Consider the following 15,218-nt stretch of genomic DNA (forward strand, 5'->3'; position numbering starts at 1 on the left):
GGTTCAACACCCTCTTGATTGTCACTAGTTTGTTGTGTATTTTGGGTATTTTTGCTATTGTTTTCACCTTTTTGTTCTTGTAGCTTTTCTAGCATTACTTATCGTGAATTTATACGCTAACATATCTTGCATTGGATATTGTCTAACCAACTCTTCTTATGGTTGAGCTATAATTTCAACATTATATTGCACATGCTTTTCCCATGCATGTACCAAAATGTGTACTTTCTAGGAATCCCTTTTTGAAGTAGATGACTAAACACTTCAATTCTATTACCCATTTTACGAAATCCACATGTAATACAAGGACACAAAATTTGATTATTTATAGGTACATTTGAAAAGGCGAAATCCAAATATTGCACCACCCTATCCAAGAACTCCTTTGATCAGATTGGTTTCTCAATCCAACTCTTTTCCATCACAATTGCGTGAATCGGTGTTTGATGTTAAATTCAATTGCTAAATCATTATTACCTCAATGCTCTTCTAGTTATTTCAAGTTGGGATCAGGGAATGAAGTCATAAGGACATAAACCATGACCTACATAAAATACAAATAGTAACCATTCACAGTTTATAATATCACATTTATCTATACTCAACTAAGTTAAGCATAAGTTTTAGCTCTGTTTCTAAAACCTATGCTTAAACTTCAAGGATCAGGTTAATTTACTTGAACATAAGAAGTAACACCCCAGCTGTTCTTAGTGGTGTTCTTAGCTTTTAAGAATTGTTCTTTGCAATGTTCATTGTTGTGGGCATTCTTACAGGAAGCAAACATGTAGTATATCAAAGTGACCTCTCACATAATCTCTCCTTCACCAATATAAAACACATGCTTTAATATATCAAGTATCACCATTTTTGTGTAGCAAACATGTAGGTAATGGCAGAAAATGATTCAATTTTATTGATAGAACAGAACATAAAACACATGAAATATGTTTGACACTTGAAATTAGAGGAAACAATAATGTTCAAGTGAAAGAAAGAGAATAGGCAATTAATTCAAGTTCAAGTAATGTAGTAACTCCAAACTAAAGCAAATTATATTATGGACTTAAGAAAAGTTGTTTTTGCCATAATAGGCTTCTCAACCTCCTTTTTATTCTTTGTGCCAAACATCAAGAGATGGCAAAGGAAACAAGTAGCTGAGAAAAACTAAAAATAATAAATGAGGCATTGGAAGTGGCAGGAAAAAAAAGTAGTAAGATTCAAAGATAGTGACAATGATTAGTTTTAGCATCACAGATAGTAACTATTGAGTAGTTCATGTTTTATCAATATTCTTTTGGTTTCATTAATATCATGCATAATGTTACATACTTTTGCATTAAAAAATATTTTAATCAAGCCAATAATGTGTTGAGTGTGAGCACATGTATGTGTTCTGTATTCATGTGCAAATCAATGTTATTTTAGTATTCATGTGCAAATCAATTTATTCTATGAATGAATGGAGTGAAACAATAGCTTTTTATTTATCCAATTACATAAACATTTTCCACTAGCCTAATTCAATACAAACAAGCATAGTCTCAATTGTGCACTGTAGTTGAGTTGAGGGAGAACTACAACTAAGCATAGTCTCAACTTGCAAATACTGACATAAGTATGAATATCAATGAAGATTTGGCTATCAATGATTAATTTGGGTCCTATCAATGAACATTAGCCACAAGATTAATGACTATCAATGAAGATTGGTTCTTCATTATTTGGGTCCTTTGATACAGCCTGTAAATCTGTAACTATGGCTAAGTATAACTATAATAAGTATATAGCTTCCTAAGTTGAAATGAGTAATTGTAACACACAACTATTCCTGTCACCTTTTATCACTTAACAATGTTGTTTTGTCACACAATAACTTCACATGTCCTGTTCCTATCTGTTTTGGAAAGTTGCTTAGTCTTAGAACCATTGATCTAAGCTATAACAAGTTTCATGGTAGAATACCAAACTCTTTCATTAGGCTTAAGTACCTTACTGAGCTTGGTTTGAATCGGAACTCAGGTTTGGGAGGTTTATTACCTAGCTGGATAGGTAACTTCACTGAAAATTTGGAAAGGGTTCATCTTGGTTTTAGTTCATTCAGTAGTGGCATTCCTGAGAGTTTGTCTGGTAATCTTGTTGATATTTACCTGCCTTTGCTTTTACTTACCCTTGCTTCGAATTGGTTTTCCGGTACTTTGCAAGTCACTCCCTTCATTCACAATATCACATATTTACCCTTTTCCACCTAACTTTACCAACTAATTCATCCAATCTATATGTCATGTTTAATTACTGTTGCTTACATTATTTTCTTCCACACTCTAAATAGACACTCTTGCTTGCATGACCTTCTTTTCAATGATCTTCCTTCTTACCTTAGGTGCCTTACTACATTTATTTAACATATCAATAATAATTCATATCAGACATACACAATATGGTGCTCCACTAAGTCCAGATATATTCATGCCTACTACCACTCAATATAAGAAAACATTGTCAAACTTGGTCACCTTATTCATCATCTCCATTCCCTTATGCTATTCAGGGAATTTATAAACTTACACGACCCATTGACACCTAGCTTCTACTCCACTTGAAAAACCACCCTTCATTTACTAAATTTTCATTTGAATTATACCAACTTTTCATTCCTTTATGTCCCAAAGCTCTAACTACTCAATTTTGCAGCTGACAAATACAATACTCACTTGCTGGAGAAGCATTACTACTAGAGAACACATAGAACACAGAACACATTATAAGCTAATTGTATCAACTATGAAAATTGAAGATGAATGCAAAATTGGATTTCCATTTCCCTTACCTGTGTAATAGCATTACAGCAGAGTGAAGGATTTAAGCAATTGGAGAATATGGAAAAAAATGAGGAAAAGTGACATTTTGGTGGTGAGTGTTTAATTTTAGTGTTTTTTTTGCCACGGCCCATTAGAGTTGCAAGTCCATGGGCTTGACCATTAATTTTGCCATATTTTTGTACTGTGCCTAATTTATGGTGATTAACTCATTTATTTGTTGTAGTGATAATTCCTATAACGTGTCATGTTATGTCCGTGTGCACTAGGTCTTCAAATTGCTCTAGACTCCGAATAATTAGACGGATATTGAAATCATTACTGTAATGTGCTCAAGTGTCTTAATGTAAAATCTTAATTGAATCATTCATTTTCAAAGCTATGTTCTAACGTGTTCAAAGGACCCCCTAAATTTGCGCACCTATACTTGCATTCCTTGAGTTTAAAATTGAGGCTAAGTAAGAAAAGGTTGATGTAATATACAGGGGTATTTCAGCAAACCATTAGATTACGCCACAATATACATTAACAGAGTTAATATTTCACATTATGCATCAAAAAACTGCAATACCTCTATCTCTTGTACAAAATGGAATGGACTCAAAATATACAACAATGTGTCTTCGGTCACTTTTCTTTTGTATTAGGAAGGGATAGTCAGCAATAGAAGAAGAATGGTCAGTAGTAGGTGTCCGGCAGAATGCAAGAGATCAGATAGCTTGGTTGGATTATTGTCTGGACCAGTCGGGGAGGTACCTGAAAAGGTTCTCCAACGATCAAGTCAATTGAGTATTCTAGAGAGATAAGTGGAGTAAATAAGAGAGAAGTTGAAGCAATAAGTGTAGCAATAAATGAGAGAATGAGAATTAATTATACTCCATGTATGTGCTTCTTATGTATAGAGCCTGAGATTGTTGACAAGACATCCAGTCATTGGTAAGAGCCTAGCTGGAACGACAAGATATGATGGGTTGTCTTTATTCTTCTTGCAGGTTACCGTTTGCCGAATTGTCAGGGGCAGGTTGGGTGTAGGCGGCATAGCAGGTGGAATGTCGGTCAATGCTGCGAGCGGCACATTGATGGTGGAGTTAGAGGCATTAATGGGGGTGTCAGAGGCATTAATGGGGTGTCACAGGCATTAATGGGGTGCTAGAAGCATTTATAGCACTTTCGGCGGGTCTGAATCACTCTAGGTGAGTGAGTGTCAGTGAGCCTGACTGCATGGCCTTACCCGGGGTGGGTTAGAGAACACCCGAATTTATCCGGGGTGGAACAGTTGCCTTCAGACTATTAGGTTGGTCGAAGGCGGACTGAGGTAATAGACTAAGGTAGTTCTAGTCTGATGGGCACTGGTAGCTTCTAGGCATAGGGGTAGGTTATGATGGCCATCTATCTTCGTCAGACACATGGAGGAACGCTTGGCATTTTGTCTGAGCCTAGAATGAAAGATCGACTTGTCTGTTTGTTTCAGTTCTGTCATCTGGATCTCTGTGCCATCGTTAGATTGCCCTCGAGTGATTTTGAATGGGTGGATGCGTGTTTTGAGTTGGGCCCTTGGGGTGATATGTGCTTGGATCTTTACCTATAAATAGGGGTTTTTTCTCCCAATATTCATTATTCTGTTTTCTTGCCGAATTTCTGATCATCCTTGAATCCAGGCAAGCTTTCTCCATCCATAAGTCTTCTTATTTTCAAAGCTTTCTTCAACCGGTAACTCCCTTTCTTTCCTTTTTTCTTTTAATTATGACAGGCGGGGATTCTAGTTCCGATGATTTAGAGATCTTGTTTAGGCCCCCGCCGATTTTTACATCCCTTGGTTTCTGTCATTAAAGGCGTTGGTCTACACGGAGGCAGTCTCGACGACTGTCTATTTCCGCCCTTTTGTGCGACCTAAGGGGGGGATAGCAGGGGCGAGGTTGACGTACTGGAACGGGCAACCTTTTATAAGAAGTGGGGTCCGGTCTTGGATGGTATATCCAGTTTAGAGTCTGATACTTCTTCTAGTGGTAAGTTACCTATGGGGAAGAAATTTGCTGACCTCGCCAACAAATATACTCTTCCTCCGGAGATGATGGGCCCAGAATCTCCTTATTGGTGGATCGACCAGGAGGTCATTGGTAGTGCCTCTTTCTACTCGTCAGACAAGCAGCCTCGAGTGGACTTGCTGGCTTATCCAACTGAAGGCATCGTATGGCATAGTCCGGTCAAGAAGGAATGGGTCTGCCATGATATTTCTTTGGAGAGCAAAGATCGACATAGCTTTTATATGTACGAGTATTTTTGCCACCGGATTGGCGTGAGGGTTCCATTTGATGGATGGTTTGCCCAAGTGTTGCAGCACCTTCAAGTGGCTCATTCTCAACTTCACCCTAATTCCTGGGGATTTATCCGGGCTTTCAAAATATTTTGCGAGGTCATGGAATGCCCATGTACGCTTCGCCTATTCTTTTGGATGTTCCAGTTGGGACATAGCACCAATAAGGATGAGAGTGACGCAGGTCCGAGTGGATGGACATCGCTCCAATCCGGGAACAGGCATGCTCTCTTCCAACCCACTGAGGGATCTGTCAATGGATGGAAGACCAGATTTTTCCAGATAAAGGTCGTGGGCGAACAACATTCTTGGGCAAACATGCCCAATGGTCAGCCTTGGTTTCCATTTTCTTGGAACATGAGGATTCATCAAAAGCAGGCAAAATCCTTTAATTTCTCGTATGACCAGTTGAGTCTATGGGAAAGAGAGGTGGCGGAGGAGATGTTATCCTAGATTAAGGAGGGTCGGTTGTGGTGTGTTATAATTTGGTCCAGGGGATCATATTTTTGAGGCAAAACATCGGTGAGCATCTGGGCTTATATGTTGTGTTTTGGTTTGTAATATTTCTGTCTAGTTCTGACTTGTTCTTTTCTCTTTTTTCCAGTAGCTGCTATGGGTGATCAGTCCGATCGATTAGGTCTTCTGAGGAGGGCTGCTCTAAAGAGGAAAAGCGCGGAGGTCACCAAAAAGGCGAGGTTTGATTCGTTTGCCCGCCCTGAGTCTTCCCGTGGGGGTGGTTTGTCTTCCAGAACAGCAAATGTTATGCCCCCTCTTTCTGAGCTTCTAGCCATGGTCATTCCTACTCCGATCGACACCGGCCTGGTTAATCTAATCAGGGAAGAAACTATGCCCACAAGGGTACCTATTCTCCGCATGGAGGATCCTACTAAGAGGAAGACCCCTAGCAGTAGTAAAGGAAAGACTCCCACCAAGCCTTCCTACTTATATCGAGTTCCCAAGGTGGTCGAGACTGGGCTACTCAACCCTAGGGTACTGGAGACGATAGACTCAATACCTGTGACCGATCTTCTAAGAAGGGTTCGGGAGGCCGGAGTTTTGGTTGCTTCTATAGCCAAATACCTTGAGGGTGAAGGAGTGTTGGCCACCCGAGTTGGAGAGGATGCCTTAGCCAACCTCTAGGAACGGCACTCAACTGAGCTCCATGAGTTGGAAATGAAGTAGGTCGAGGCGCTTAAAGTCCAGTAGGAGCAGAACCTGACTGCCAGTGAACAGCTCAGCGGGAGATTGGGCCCTATGTGACTGCCTTGGCCGAGCTCAAGAGGAGAGGCGTCATCTTGGAACCAAGTTGTAGTTGGTCGAGGAATAGGAAGAGACAAACAAGGGTGATATTGTTCGGCTGACCAGGGAGCTGGCTCAACTGAAGGCCTCCTACCAATACTTGGAGGAGGATGTTGTCGTGGCGGCTAATGTGGGGTGGGACAACGCCTTTTCCCAAGTTCGGCTAGTTCTTCCTAATGCTGACTGGTCTTAGACCCGGATAGATGTCAAGGTCACCCCTGAGGGGGTTATGATTTTTTGAAATAATTGAACGGATTTTGGATGACCTTATAATGAATGACATTTGTTTCTTTATCCTTCTCACTCAATTCATGTTTGTTGTTTTCCTATGCTTTCTTTATCTTGCTTACGCATATTTGATAAGAATCGACGAATGGGCTTGATCGACCAGATATTAGAGAATGGACCTTAATGAGTGTTGAATGATCGTTAAGTCTTGACTGCCAGATATAAACTTAATGAACCTGAATGAGTAGTAAATTATCATCAATTCTTGACTGACCGGACATCAACTTAATGAACCTGAATGAGTATTAAATGATCAAGTCTTGACAGCCCGAATATCAACTTAATGAACCTGAATGAGTATTAAATGATCATTAAATCTTGACTGTCCGGATATCAACTTAATGAACCTTAAATTCTGAAAATTTTCATTAAAGGAACATATTGAATGATAGGGTCATATGACCACTTGTTTTTGGAGATTTGGTCACCAATCGAGGGGGTCGGCCCACGCCTTTTGGATGTTTTGATGGTGGCCAAGGGAACTTGGTCCCATCTTGGGTTCGTGGATTGAACCGCCATTAGAGGGGAACTAGCCCACGCCTCTGAGGGGTGTATTCATAGCGGCCAAGAGGACTTGGTCCTATCTTGGGTTTGTGGATTGAACCGCCATCAGAGGGGGACTGGCCCATGCCTCCGAGGGGTGTATTGATGGCGACCAAGGGGACTTGGTCCTATATTGGGTTTGTGGACTGAACCGCCATCAGGGGGGGACTGGCCCACTGCTCCGAGGGGTGTATTGATGGCGACCAAGGGGACTTGGTCTTATCTTGAGTTTGTGGACTGAACCGCCATTAGAGGGGGACTGGCCCACACCTCCGAGGGGTGTGTTGATGGCGACCATGTATGGCCTGTAAAAAATAAATGATTAATACTTCGTTAACATATAAGTCGAATTTGATTACATCATTTGCTCAGATGTTTAAAGGTCTGTCACAGAATTTACATTTTTCTAAGCAAAAACCTGTCATGGGTTCGTCGCGTTCCAAGTATGGGGAACCTCCTTTCCTGCCAGGTCTTCTATTTTATAGGCCTCTTTGCCAGTTTTTCCAACTACTCGGTAGGGTCCCTCCCAATTAGGTGACAACTTGCCTTTGGTTCTGCCGACATTGACCCTGATGAGTACTAAGCTGCCCATTTCGAAGTCTCGTGGTACTATCGTGGTGTTGTATTTTTTGGCGGTCTTTCCCTTGATGGTGGTCTCTCTAATTCTAGTTCGGTCTCTTTTTTCTTCTATTCAGTCCAAATTGTGCCTCAGGATAGCTGAATTGGCGGCTTCTTCAAAGTGTATTGCCCGCTAGGTGGGCTCACCGATTTCTACCGGGATCATGGCTTCGACCCCATAAGTAAGGTTTAAAGGTGACTCCCTGGTGGTGGAGTTAGGGGTAGTGTGGTAAGCTTAAAGGACATGATATAAATGTTCCGACCATGCTCGTTTGGCCTCTTGCAATCTTCTTTTTATCCCTTGCAGGAGGACCTTGTTAGCTACTTTTGCTTGACTGTTTGTCTGGGGGTGTTCATCCAACGTGAAGTGTTGCTTGATATGAAGGTTTGACAGTAGTTCCCTGAATTACCAGTCCAAAAATTGAGTCCCATTATCTGTGACAATCGCGGCCGGTATCTTGCACCGTGTTTTGATATTCCTCTAGGTGAATTTCCAGATGTTGGCCGTCGTGATACTAGATAGGAGTTCAGCTTCGATCCACTAAGTGAAGTAATCCACTGTCACTATCAGGAATTTGAGTTGTCCGGCGATTGGTGGGAATGGTCCCAAGATGTCTATACCCATCTGCATAATGGCCATGGGGTTATTGTGGTGGTCAGCTTTTTGATCTGGGCCTTGTGAAGATCAACAAACAATTGGCAAGGCATACATGTCTTGGTTAACTCGGAGGCGTCTCTTTCCATGGTCGGCCAATAATATCATGCCATGAGTACTTTCTTGGCTAATGATGCCGCCCCGAGACGATGACCGCAACTTCCCTCGTGGATTTCTTGGAGAACGTACCGGCCCTGTCAGGGCTGAGGCCTTTAAGCATTGGAGTAGAAAAGCCTCGGCGATACAAACAACCTTGTACTATTATGAACCATGAACTGTGCCTGAGGAATATTTGCCTATCTTTCTGGTCCACTGGCAAGTCGTCGTTGGTTAAGTATCTAATGATTGTACTGGTCCAGTCATCCGGGACCTGTATTTGCTCGATTGACATGATGCTGAGTTGTAGGACTGTCCCTTGAACAACCAATCTGTTATTACGCGGACTTTTCGTGCTTGCTAATTTGGTCAAATGTCCGCCTAAATATTATACTCACTTGGGACGTGTTGGATGGAGGCTGCCTCGAACTTGGCCATCAATTCCTTTTGTTTGGTAGGCACCCGTAATTTGAGAGACTTCAAGTTGGGAATCACTGCATATGGGAGACCTATTCCGCTCTGATTTCCCTGGCCAACTGCAAACCGACAATGCATGTTTCATATTCTGCTTGATTGTTTGATGTAGGAAAAGTGAAGGTGAGTGAGTGCTCAACGGCCACCCCTTGGCCATTATCTAACAAGATCCCCGCTCCACTGGCCCGAGGATTGGATGAACCATCGACATAGATTGTCCATACTTGCTCAGCACTACCATGTTGCGCGGTCAGTTCGACAACAAAGTCGGACAAGACCTGGCTCATGATAGCCTTTCTAGGATTATACCGTATATCAAACTGTGAGAGTTCAGTAAACGAGGAGATCATCCATCCGGCTAGCTCTGGCTTGTGCAAAATCTGGTGGATCGGTTGATTGGTTCTGACCACCACATGGTGGGATTGAAAATACTATCGTAGCCGTCTTGTGGCCATCAAGAGGGTGTATGCGACTTTTTCCCATTTCTGATACTTGAGCTCTAGGCCTTGTAAGGCCTTGCTGGTGAAGTACACTAGGTGTTGACCTTCTTCACTCTCTTTGATTAGAGAGGTTGCCACAACCTCGTCTATTACTACTAAGTAGACATACAGTGTCCCAACAAGTGCATGCTTAGAAAGCATGGGCAGGATAGCCAAGCATTGTTTAAAAGTCTAGAAAGCTTCTTCACAGGTATCTGACCAAGTAAAAGTGTTTCTCTTTTTTAGGAGTTGGAAGAGTAGGAGGGAGTGTTTGACGGATGCAGGGAGAAATCTGGCCAATGCCGCCAACTGCCCATTAAGTTGTTAGACCTCTTTGACTGATTTTGGGTTGCGCATGTCTATATTTGCCTCACATTTTGCAGGGTTGGCCTCGCTACCCTGACAAGTTAACAGAAATCCCAAGAACTTGCCAGCCTCGACCCCGAATCTACACTTGTCTGGATTGAGGCGCACATTGAACTTGCACAACCAGCCAAAGATAGGCTTCGGGATGGTCACATGATCCTCTGTTGGTAAACTCTTGGCAATCATATCGTCTATGTAGACCTCCATGTTCTTCCCAATTTTATCCCAAAAAACGGTGTTCATCATTCTCTAGTGTGTAGCCCCTGCATTTTTCAGGTCGAAGGGCATGACCGTGTAGCAGTAGGCTGCCTTGGGTGTAACGAAGGCAGGTTTGTCTTGATCTGGGAGTACATGGGTATCTGATTATACCCGGAATAAGCATCCATAAATGATAAAAATTAGCACCTAAAGGAGTTGTCCACAAGATGATTAATGTTTAGAAGGGGGTATGGATCTTTTGTGTACATTTTGTTTAAATTTGTATAATCCACACACATCCGCCATTTCCCGGATTGTTTCTTGACCAGCACGACCTTTGACAGCCAGGTGGTGTATACAATCTCTTAGATAAACCCTGCTTCTAGTAGTTAGGAAATTTTCTGAGTAACCTCGGTTGTCCTCTCGACACCCATCTTCCTTTTATTTTGGGCAACTAGTTTTGCCCCTAGGTTTGCTGTGAGTTGGTGACAAGCGACTGAGTGGTTAATTCCTGGCATATCTGCAGCGGACCAGGCAAAAAGATCTTTGTTGGCTTTCAAGAATTCAACCAACTTGCATTTTTTAGCTTCGTCGAGAGTGATGCCAATATACACCAGATTTTCTTTTGAGGGACCAAGCCGAAAGGAGGTTTTCTCCCCCTATGGCTGAGGGCAGAGGTCCCCGTTGTCCGTTCTAGCATCCAATTCCACGAGGTGTACGCCCCTCTGTCTTTTCCTTGGGCGTGGTGACTGTACTGAAGTGTGGTTCAGACGTAGGCTCATCTGATAACAACTTCTTGCGCTCTGGTGGTCTCTCTTGACAGTACATACCTGGAAGTCTGACGAGAGAAAATTCATTAATAGATGTGGGGTGGAAACTATTGCCTCAAAATGATTCAGCTTTGTTCGCCCATGGATGACATTGTAAGCAGAGACACAATCAATAACTAGGAACTTAGCTTGGACTGTTCAGGTTAAGGGTTGCTCTCCAACAGTGAGCCATATGTCAACGTATCCATAGGGAGTGACTCCCTATCCGGTGAAACCGACCAAATTTCCATCATAAGGTAATAGGTCTTTGTCTTTGAGTTCCATTTTTGTGAACAAATTATGAAACATGATGTCTGTTGAGCTGCCCTCGTCGACGAACAACCTTCCAACTTTCTTATTATTCATTTTTGCAGTGATGACAAGGGGATCGTCATGACTGCGAACGGCGCCTTCATAATCACGGTCATCAAATGAGATTGGTGGTGCCGTCTGATTGACATGATATTGGTGAGTGTTCTAGACAGTCGATTGCATAACCTCCCGAACATACCTTTTCTAGGCTGTCCTAGAAGTTCCACCAGTGGCAAATCTGCTGGATATTGTGTTGATGTCCACTAGACTCTGTTGTCGCCTATTATTGGAGTGGTACCGGTCTCCCAAGTCTCTGTTCGGAGGATGTTCCTATTGAGTTCCAGGGGGAACGTCTCCGAGGAGGACTTGATCGATGCGGAGGTCGTGATCGCGCTTGGCGAGCCCGAGCAATAAATTGTTGGAGGTGCCCAGCTTGAATTAGGTGTTCAATAGTGTTCCTCAGTTGGGTACACTCTTCTATTACATGTCCAAAGGAGGTGTGGGAATCACAATATTTGGAGCGGTCCTGGGTCCCCAGCTTTCTGCTCGGGTTGAGTTTGGGAAGCTGGACTAAATGGGTGGCCATCACTTCTTGCAGGATTCTAGTGCGACTGGTGTTGAGTGGGGTGTAGGAGGTGTATTAGCTGGACTTCGTGTGTTTTTGGCCGTTTGGCTTCCCGTGAGGGGAGATGATATTTTCTATGTTCGGATGGTGGACGGTTAGGATGGGTTTCTTCTAGATTAATGAACTGCTAGGCTTTGGATCAAAGCTCTTCCATTATGAGATATGAGTATTTAGCCAATTCTTGTCTGAAGAGGTCGTTCTGCAGTCCTGTTTCCAAGATATGCACCGCCACCTTCGGGCTCAAAGTGCGTACTTTCATGGCCTCCGAGTTAAATCTGTCTAGATAAGCTCAGAGGGGTTCATGTGACTCCTGCCATATATCGGATAAGGTGTATGAAGAATGAGGTTGTTCTTTGCTTGCTGTGAACCAGATGTTGAATCCGTTGGCGAGAATGGTCCATTGATCAATACTCTTCGGTGTGAGCCATGTAAACCACTACAAAGCAGCGCGTTTTAGAGTGAGGGGAAAGGATCGGCACCTGATAGGTTCAGTCACCCCGTGGAAAAGCATTGAGGCTTCAAAAGCATCTAAGTGATCCTGCGGGTCACTTGTTCCGTCATATTGGTCGATATTGTTTAGGCGGGTAAGATATTTAGGGAGTGGTGAAGACATGATTGTTTCAGAGAAAGGGTGTCTTGCTCGTGAGAAGTTATGGCTGGAGAGATGGGTTATCTGATTGGTTTTTGTGTTTGCGGGAGCTACTAGCTCGGATGCTTCGGTGGACTCTAGAGAGTGCTCATCAGCAACTGGCCGCGAGGGTCCATTATTGGGTTCGGGTCTATGTTGGCGAAGCTCGGCTAGTAGTTGGGGTTACTGTTGGATAATTTGGCCATGAGTTTGGATTATTTAGAGGAGTTGTTGTGTGGTAGGTGCTTCTTGGGTGGGGTTGAGTGGATGGCTTTGGTTGGCTTGCTGAGAGGGTTGTACTAGTGCTAGAGGGTCAATATAAGGGGTGTCGTGATTCGGAGGAATGTTTGTGTTGAGCGGTTCTGCTTGGCTAGGTGGTTGAGCTTGGTTACACGTGGTCACCATGTTGTAGGTAAGCCACAGACGACATCAATGTTCTTTTGTATTAGGAAGGGATAGTCGGAAATGGAAAAACAATGGTCGGTAGTAGGTGTCCAGCAGAATGCAAGAGATCAGATAGTTTGGTCGGATTATCGTCTGGACCCGCCGGGGGAGGTACCTGAAAAGGTTCTCTGACAGTCAAGTCAGTTGAGTATTCTAGAGAGATAATGGGAGTAACTAAGAGAGAAGTTGGAGCAATAAGTGTAGCAATAAATGATGGAATGAGAATTAATTATACTTCATATGTGGGCTCCTTATTTATAGAGCCTTAGATTGTTGACATGGCATCTAGTCATTGGTCAGAGCCTAGCGTGTATGACGGGATATGTTGGGTTGTCTTTATTCTTCTTGTAGGTTGTCGTTTGTCGAATTCTGAAGTGTTGTTTGGGGTGCAGGCGGCATAGTAGGTGGAATATCGGTCAGTACTGCGTGTGGCGCATTGATGGTGGAGTCTAAGACATTAATGGGGTGCCAGAGGCATTAATGGGATGCTAGAGGCATTGATGGGGGTGCCAGAAGCATTTATAGCACTTTCGACGGGTTTGAACCGCTCTGGGCGGGTGATTGTCAGTGAGCTTGACTACATGGCCTTACCCGGGGCGGGTTAGAGAACACCCGAATTTATCCGAGGTAGAACAATCACCATTGTTAACTACTAATCAAGGTTGACAGAGATATATATAGAGCTAGAATTTGTGGTATAAAATCCATGAGCATGGCTGCATAGTAGTAATCCTGCGATTTAAGACTAGTGGTCCTAAGTCTGAAGGCTTGGCAATTGCACAATCGAAGTGTGAGTATGTACGATAATGATGCTCAACTAATTATTTGATTATGATATAGATCTCTTCTTGTCTTATTTTATGGTTGATCTCACGAACAAGGATCTTTTATCCTAAAATGAGTATTTCCTTATGTCTCAGGCAATCAGGTTTATCGAAGTAATATAAAAAATGTTAATTTGTGGTTTTAGAATTTTATTTTTAATTCAATTGTATTTTCTCATTAAATCGGGATAGGAATGAGAACATATGATCTCTGTCCGGATCTTACCTCTACCTAGCAACAAGATTTTTATAGGTTTAATTAGGGATGACAATGGGTCTGGATAGGTCCGAGTAGTGCATTACCCAGACCCGCTCTGTTACTTTATTTTCGGACTCAAACCCACTCAGACCTATGCTGATACCCGCTGGGTCTGCTACCTATTGGTACTTGGGTACCCAGCGGATTCGTGAGTACCCACAAATTTAGAAACATTAAAAATAATTGCGAGTAATTTATGTAATTATGTGTTTGTTTCCTACAATCTTATATGTTATTTAGGTAATCAACCAAAGAAAAAATTATATAACATAATTTAAAGTTTTAAACACATTTGAAATTGATTATTTCAATATTATGACATAAATTTGACTTATTAAAAATTGGTCAATCAAAGTAACATTAAATTTTTTTCGATGATAAAAAATCTAATATTATGTTGACCATATAATATCACATAATATTAAATTACACATCTCAATTAACAACATAATATCACATCACTACTTAATAATAGAATATCACTATCTAATAACATAACAATTACATTTATGAATTAACAAAATAACATTATGAATTAACAAAAATATATATATATATATATAGATATACATATATATATATATATAGATATACATATATATAGATATACATATATATATATACATATATATATATAGGAATGAATAGTGGGTTCGAGTACCCGTGGGTTTGTGTATCTCATTGCCCGGACCTAGACCCATCTAACAACGGGTCTTAAAATATCTGGTCTCAATTGCTCATGAGTCCAAAACACAGATCCAGACCCGACACGTTGTGGTATTTTTTGTGAGTATCCACGGATCCGGGTACCCATTATCATTCTTAGGTTTCATCTTAATTTGACAAATCAATGTTTCTTTCATGTACATATATGATTATATATATATACATACATACGTGTGTGAATGAGGAAAGGCTTTATATAGACTAAGGGCATTAAATCAGCTTTTATTGAAAGGTATAAGGAAAAGATTTAATATAAATACACTCACGGTGTAAGTATTTTTTACACTATCACTACATCATCCACCATTCATATGTTAATCATCATTGACTCTCAAACTAAAATAATATAAATCAATGATAGATGATTTGTTAATAGTGTAAAAAACTTTATAATAACCATTAAATAGGAAGGGAATGTCCAGAATAATGAAACATCTCTAATTAA

The 15,218-nt window shown here is 41.6% G+C and overlaps 2 long non-coding RNA genes across 2 annotated transcripts; one reads left to right on the forward strand and one right to left on the reverse strand.

The window, feature by feature from the left end:
• On the forward strand, positions 585 to 13,998 carry LOC109360062. Its single transcript, XR_002109099.1, has 3 exons — positions 585 to 1,424; positions 8,066 to 8,073; positions 13,988 to 13,998. It is a non-coding gene; the product is annotated as an uncharacterized LOC109360062 (long non-coding RNA).
• On the reverse strand, positions 1,608 to 1,969 carry LOC109360061. The gene is made up of 2 exons (XR_002109098.1): positions 1,880 to 1,969; positions 1,608 to 1,828 (listed from the first exon to the last, which is right to left on the reverse strand). It is a non-coding gene; the product is annotated as an uncharacterized LOC109360061 (long non-coding RNA).

Source organism: Lupinus angustifolius, chromosome LG11, assembly GCF_001865875.1.
Source record: "Lupinus angustifolius cultivar Tanjil chromosome LG11, LupAngTanjil_v1.0, whole genome shotgun sequence".
Taxonomy (NCBI): domain Eukaryota; kingdom Viridiplantae; phylum Streptophyta; class Magnoliopsida; order Fabales; family Fabaceae; genus Lupinus; species Lupinus angustifolius.